Source organism: Gossypium raimondii, chromosome 6 (genome assembly GCF_025698545.1).
Source record: "Gossypium raimondii isolate GPD5lz chromosome 6, ASM2569854v1, whole genome shotgun sequence".
NCBI classification, from domain to species: Eukaryota; Viridiplantae; Streptophyta; class Magnoliopsida; order Malvales; family Malvaceae; genus Gossypium; species Gossypium raimondii.
In genome coordinates, this window is record NC_068570.1 from 57052810 (window position 1) to 57060780 (window position 7971).

The window sequence follows — 7971 nt, forward strand, 5'->3', positions numbered from 1 at the left end:
AGATATTTTAAGGTGTAATGATGATGGGTAAAAGTGTAAAGATGAATGGCTTGAGGACTTATTAGCAAATTTTCCAACTATTTTTTGTGTCATTATAGTCCAAGGTATCGATACCTGAGGATAAAGTATCGATATCTTGACCCAAAAGTCAATTTTTTTGAGAAACAAAGAGCAATTTTGGTATCGTTTTTGAGGTGGGTATCGTTATAAGCGCCTAAGGTATCGTTACCTTCATCAAAACTTAAATTTTTGGATTTCCAGAATGCTATTTTGGTATCGATTTTGTGTAGCGGTATAGATACTTTTCATAAACTATCGATACCTTTTGTTTAAGTATCGATATTTTTCCCCTGTTTTAAGTAAAAATAATTTTTAAATCATTACCAAATGCAAACGAACATCCGTTAATAACCCCGGGATGTTTATATTAATAAGTTTTGGATTAAATAAGTTAATACACTATATATGAATGATTGAATTATACAATGTCTAGCCAAAACCGCTTTGGCACCAAATGTATCGGTACCCTGGGTTATAATGACACAAAAATAGTTGAAAAATTTGCTAATAAGTCCTTAAGTCATCCATCTTTACACTTTTAACCATCATCATTACACCTTCAAATATCTACTGGGCTATTTACCATTTTATCCCAACTCATCTTTTATAATTCCTAGGATGACTCATACTTTACTTTGATTAAATTTCTTTTTAATCCTTCCTTACTTTCTACTACCACTATGTATCTCCTAACTTTCTAAATTCCTATTTAAACCACAATAATTTTTATACTCTTTCAATTTAGTCTAAGGTTCTATTTAAATCTTTTCTATCTCAGAAATATTTTCTAATCTCCTATTGAGTCTAAATACTTCTTAATTTAATACTAATACTCCTTATTTAGTAAATTTCAAAATTTCTCCACTATTTCTTGACCTGGTCCATCACTGTACCCAGCTCTAAATCAAAATGTGGTCGTTACAATCTCAGTCCTTTTTTCAGATATCTCGAGAATCCTGAGATATTTTCATTCATTGAAAAATACGTTTTAAATTTTCCTCCTTCACTCATTGCCATCTGCTTCCCTATATAAAAGGGGTTTCTCCCTTTAGTGCATAAACTCTTTCAGTCACCTCCCCTTACCCTTAAAAACTTCTCTACACCATTGTTTATATTTTGCTTTCAATTTTTTACCTTTTTCAACTTACAGAATTATTTTTGTTTGAGGTTGCCGGTGTGTTAATTTTAAGGTGTGTTTGACGGTGTAGTCTGTAACAGCCCGGTTTTTAGTAGTGTCGAAAATAGTGGTTTGAGGCCACCAAATCCGACGAGCAAGTTTGTAAGTATTATTATTTAATATTTACAAGTCAAATGTAATTTTTAAAAAGGTTATTGATTTGATAATTTATGTTATAAAAGTGATTTATTAAGTTCAAGTGGTTTTAGAAAATAAGATATCAGGACCTTGTTTTATAAACTGAGCCCTAAATATTTTTATAAATATTTACGGAGTGTCATTAAGGTGGTATTAAAGTTTCGTTAAGAAATTTTAACGTTTCGATGGTTAATTGATTAAAAATGACCAAATTATAAAAAAAAGTGCATTCCTGGGACTCCGTTCCGGTAAATCAGACTCGTAAATATTTTTAACAAATATTTACGATGTTAGTTGTGAGCTTAATTAGGTTTTGGTTAGGTAAATTAGCTGAAAATAGGAGTAACTAGAAAAAAGGGCTAAATTGAAATAAGGGTGAAAGTTGAATTATAGATTAAAAGAAAATAAAAAAGCCCAAATAGGCAATTATACCTGATGCATTAAATAGGCGGCATATGCATGATAAAAATCTTAGATTTTTACGTTTTAAATATTTAAAATATATTATTTAATTATAAAGTATATTATTATTTTATTATATTGTAATTTATATTAAATATATATTATAATATTATAAATAAACTAAAAAGTTGATAAATGTATGGTGCATATGATGACATGTGAAAAATGAAATACATATATTAGTAATTATTACATATTTACTTATTATTTAAGTAAATAATATTATAATATTATTTTATTGTTATTATATTAAACTAATTAAATAAAGGAAATAAAAGAAATAAAAGATAGAAAAGAGACAAATAGAAACAGAATAGGCAAACGAAACATAGAAAGAAAGAAATAAAAGAAAGAAAAGAAGGAAAGAAAGGAAAATTCGGGTTTTGAGGTTCCAAGCTCAATTGGTAAGTCAATTTAAGTCATTTTCTTGTAATTTTGAGTTTTAGAAACCTAGAACAAAATATTTCATGGTTTATGTTGAAAATTTGAAAGTTGGTGGATTTTATATAGTTTATGTTGAATTAATTGATGAATTAGGGGTTGAATTAATAGAATTTCAAGTTAGAATTGGGTAAAGGATTCAATTGTAGAATAAGTTAAAATTTTTGTATAATAGGGACTAAATTGAGAGAATTTTGAAATTAGGGTTTTCGGTGAAAATTAGAGAGTTAAAATAAAGTATGAATTGTGATAAAAATGAAAATAATATTAGTTAGGGATTAAATTGAAATTGAGATAAAAGTTGAATAGAAAATTTAAAGTAATTGATGTAAATTGATATTTTATTGATGATTGTAAATTTAATTTAATTTTCGTAGCTAATACCGTGCCGGAGACATCGGCCAAAAAGAGAAAGTGGACGAGGATTGGCTCGAGAATTACGGTTTGTATTACTGTAATTCTAATTTAATTATTATTAATTATTGCATTTGATTAATATAAATGGTAAGTAAAATAAGGTAAGAAATTGACTATGATTATTGATTGGAAATTGAAGTGGTTTGAATTGAATTATTGTGGTATTGAATTGGAATATGGGAATTTGTGATTGATATGAATTTGATTGAAATTGAATTGAGAAATATGAATTGAATACCCTATTAACTGGTCGGGTTAAGTCGGATATAGTTGGCATGCCATAAGATTGGAAGAGTTCAGGGATACTTGACCACAAGTCGATTAGGCACTAAAAGTGTCGTATTATTGCTTCTAATAAATTTGATTAGGTACCGAGTACCATTTGCTTCGGCAATGCCGATTATGATTAGGCAGAATGTGTCGTATTGGTGTGTTTGGTTGGATCCATGTATCCGTCAAAGTCCGAGTCACATTAATAGGGGTAAGTGAACAAATTGGCATTAGAATTGATATTGAATGAATTGATAAATTGAATGATTTTATTTATGAAAGGAAATGAGTTATTGAAATGAGATGTGAAAATGAAATGAGATTGAGAAAGTGAATTAATGTATAAATTCAATTGAATATAAACTTTGAGATAGGTATTATTGATATTGAAGCAAGTTGATTTAATACATGAAATGATTATTGAAAGATTATTAGTAAAATTTGAATATGCATATATTATTGTAAAATGTTACAAATTTGAATTATAGTAATAACACTGAGTATATATATACTCAGCGTACGGTTAGTTTCTGTGCGCAGGTTAGTTAAAGATAAAAGTTCTAGTCCAGCATCCAAAGCCGATCCCAAGCTCATTTAAGTGGCGAAGTACTTTTCTTTTGTAATGGCATGTAGCTAGGATTTTTGTATTGGTCATTTTGATAGATGGTTGTAATATTGCCATGATGTGAATTTGGAAAATTACATAGATCCTATTTATGAAATGTTAAGTTTATGAAATGGCCTATTTTATATGAAAACTTGTGTTGGATTGAATGAGATAGTATTGGATTGGTTTTGAAAATTTTGAGTGAAATGTTTATGATTATACATTGGATAAGTCATTAAATTTCGTATTTGATCTGATATGTTTGGTAATGCCTCATAACCCTGTTTCGACGAAGGTTTAGGGTTAGGGGGTGTTACATAGTTTAACTATAGGTTTCCGGCGAAGGTTTAGGGTTAGGGGGTGTTACATAGTCTAACTATAGGTCTTAGTTGACTGATATTAATGTGCGGTCACGACTTGGAGTATGACTCGGGACCCCACTTAACGGTGGTTATGCAGTCGTGGGTTCAAGTTTCGGCTCACTAGAAGAGGATGCTTTGTAAAACCAATACGTAAGTTTGACATGATACTTATAGGGAAAAACTTGGGGGCTTTCCGGTATAACCTACCTGTTATTTTTCTTCGTCAACCCCAAAGGTAGTATCATTAACCTCTCACTTGTCTGAAACCAGTGACGATGTTAGGGGCAAGTGCACTCTCAGAGGGTGAGCGACTGTGGCGTTGGACAAAAGCTGAAGGTTGTTTCGGCTCGACAGCTGTTACTGTGATTAAATCACGTACTAATAACTACAATCGTTTTTACACTAACTCAATATTCAGCTACTGCTATCGCCCCGAATTGACCTCCAACTTTTCTTCACAGCCACTGTCGCTCCCCCTGAAAGTTCTCTTGTATCCAACTCTATCACCGTTTCGGACAATAGAGAGGTTACCGATCTTGCTTTTGGTGGAGGTGGAGAAAAAAATAAGTTGGTTATACTGGAAAGCCATTGACTTTTTCCCTACGATTATCATTTCAAACTTCAGTATCGATTTTATAAAGCATTCTCTTCTGTTGAGGTAAAACTTGAGCCCGCAACTGCATAACCATTGTCAAGTGGGCTCCCAAGTTATACTCTAAACCATGACCCCTCATTAACATCTGTCAACTAGGAGCCCTACTTATACTTCAACTTATGAGAGTATATACATCGTAAACTTAGGGTCTTAGTTGCATTGTGATGGGCTTCTAAGGCAATGGTTTCATCCCGACGCGATAGATGAAATGTATGAGTCTTCGAGCGCTATCACATCCCTAAACCCAAGTAAATCAGTCTTTCATTATTTTCATCCCTAAACCCTTCAAAAACCTTAACCCTAAAATCCAATTACCCTAACCAAAACCAAAACCAAACAAACCTTAAAAATAAAACTCAATTGAAGAGAGAGGAGAAAATGCGTCCAACCTTTCTCTTTAAAACCAACCTATTCAGGTAAATATACTTAAAATTGACCTAATTCCTCAAATTTAATTTAAAAACGACATATACTGTAACACCCCTAACCCATATCCGTCGTTGGATTAAGGTTACGAGGCATTTTCGAACAAAACACAGCTCATAACAGGCATTGATTACAATTCATGCTAAATAAATTAACCCCATCAATACATATATCCCATTCAAATTTCTAATCTTAATACTCCTGTATTCATATCATTCACATTTAAAAAAAAATATTATTTAAAACTTATATTATTACAAAACATATATCGAGCATGTCACAAAACATACATTCCATAAACTAAATGTCAAACATATCACTTCAATACATGCGTATATTAAACTTAATAATTAATATCACACGGCTTATAAACCAAAGTACATTTGGTATAAACAACTCCACTAAATGGTCAAGCATAGAATTTTTAAACATCAAAGTCATGTGCGCATATGACCATATCAAATTAAATCATTTTGAGCATAAATAATAACTAAAAGATCACCTAATTCGCATGCTAATCACCATGCCTAAAATATATACACATAACCAATTAATTAATTACATAAAAAAATTTGATTTACCTATCTTTAGCTGAACATGAATGTGCATCATTTACTAATTTTAACCCTATTTATAAGTCAATTATACCTCAATCTATAAGTCTATAATTAGCCAAACCAAATACTAATTTCACAATTCATAGCAAAATCATCACATAGCAGTTGAAACCACACCAAACCAAGTTATCAAAACTATCAAGTCATATTAATTTCTTATTTCACCAATCGTGCCTAATAGACAATTATCAACAATGACATAACCTTTACTTAACCAAAATAACACAAATCATTAACTGAACATATATTCATTCCTTATCTCATTACTAAACCGAATTATAAGACCATCCATCACAAGCATATACCAACATTAGTTAATATATAAGTCATTCGTGACATACTAAATCAAACCATATAATCAAAATACCATTCATGAATTCATTATCATAATTACCAAAACAAACTTATATCATGACTAAAAATGCTCAAACATAAACATTATTTCAAGCCATTTTCGCATGACTTTATATATATACAAATTTCAAAACCAAGCATATCAAGCTAGACTATACATGCCATATGATATAAATACATGTTTTCTTTCAAGGTATCGAAGTAGATATCGATAGTGCGATGATGTTCCTCAACGATCCTGAGCTCGAGCTAGTTTTCAAAATCTATAAAACAACAAATAAACATACAAGGTAAGCTTAGAAAGCTTAGTAAGCCATAAGCAAATAAATTAACACAAGAACATTCATAAATCATTTCGAAACAACCAAACCTAACTAACTCCGTACATATTTATAATCCTATTTCTCATAAAGTTCACATGATCACTATAATCATCAACAGTTACCTTTTCTATCAAAATTCGTATAAACTTAATACTTACCTTAATAGTTTAAAAATGAACTCATATTCTGTCTTGCCATGTCTTTGCCCGTAGAACCATTCGGAAAAAAAAAGATACGTGGATAGCTCAAAAAGCTCGTACAATGCCAACGTCCCAGACGTAGTCTTACATGTAATCAAATAACGATGCCACTGTCCCAGACAGGGTCTTACACGTAATCATATACGATGCCAATGTCCCAGACATGGTCTTACACGTAAATCTCAAATCGATGCCAACATCCCAGACGTGGTCTTACACAAAATCACATATTAGAAACCTATGGTTCGTACGAGGCTTTCAGATGTCATAATTCAATCGTATCAAGCTTGTAAAGAATTCTCCCATGCATAAAATAATTCAAAATTCACACATATATTCATTAAAATTCAATTCAGCATTTATAATATATATACATTCAATTTAACAACATTTATTTACTTATGAACTTACCTAGGACGAAGACGAACGAATCGGGATGACTACTCGACAACTTTAGATTCCCCCGATCCAATTCCGATTTCCTCTTTTCTTGATCTAAATTAATACAAATTTGACTTGTTTATTAATTTAGTCATTCAATTTCATCCATAAACACATAAATGGGTAATTTACACTTTTACCCCTAACATTTCACATTTTTCACAATTTAGTCCTTATTTCTCAAAACACAAAATACACATAATTTCACTAAACTCTAGTATAGCCGAATTTTACTAAGGTTCATAGCAGCCCATTTCTTTCATTTATTTCACATTTTGACCCTTAAATTTTGAAATTCACAATTTAATCCTAATTATGCATTTTTACTAAAAATCACTTAATTTAACTTGACAATCTAACAACATATATTTATTTTTCATCACCAAACAACAAAAACCACAAGCTATAATCAATAGAAAATTATGAATACATCAACAAATTCAAAAATTAGGACACGAGCTAGCTAGAATATGAAACAACAATCTCAAAAACCGTAAAAATCATCAAAAACCGAGCTCAAAACATACCCTAATTGAGCTATAAATGTGCCGAAACCTAAAATGCTTCCATGGTTATTTCTTTCTTCAACATTCGGCAAGATGAACACCAAAATGGCCACTAATGCATGCTTATTTTAATTTAATAAACATTAAAATATTATTTACTATTTTATCATTAATAACTTAACATAAAAATTCACCTAACCTTGTCCAATATTGTCCACCACTATTATTAATGGTATAATTGACATGCAAGTGCTCCATATTTCCATTTTATATCAATTTAATGCCTTTAACAAATAGACCTCAAATTTTTCACTTTACACGATTAAATCCTTCTTATCAAATTAAACACACAAACGGATAAATTAAATCACGAAAATTTTACACATACTAATTCACATACTTTAAGCATGAAAAATAATATTAAAATATTTTTTTGACTCGGATTTATGGTCCCGAAATCACTGTCCAACTAAGGTCTAAACCATATACTGTTAATTTAGCCTACTCACGGGCTT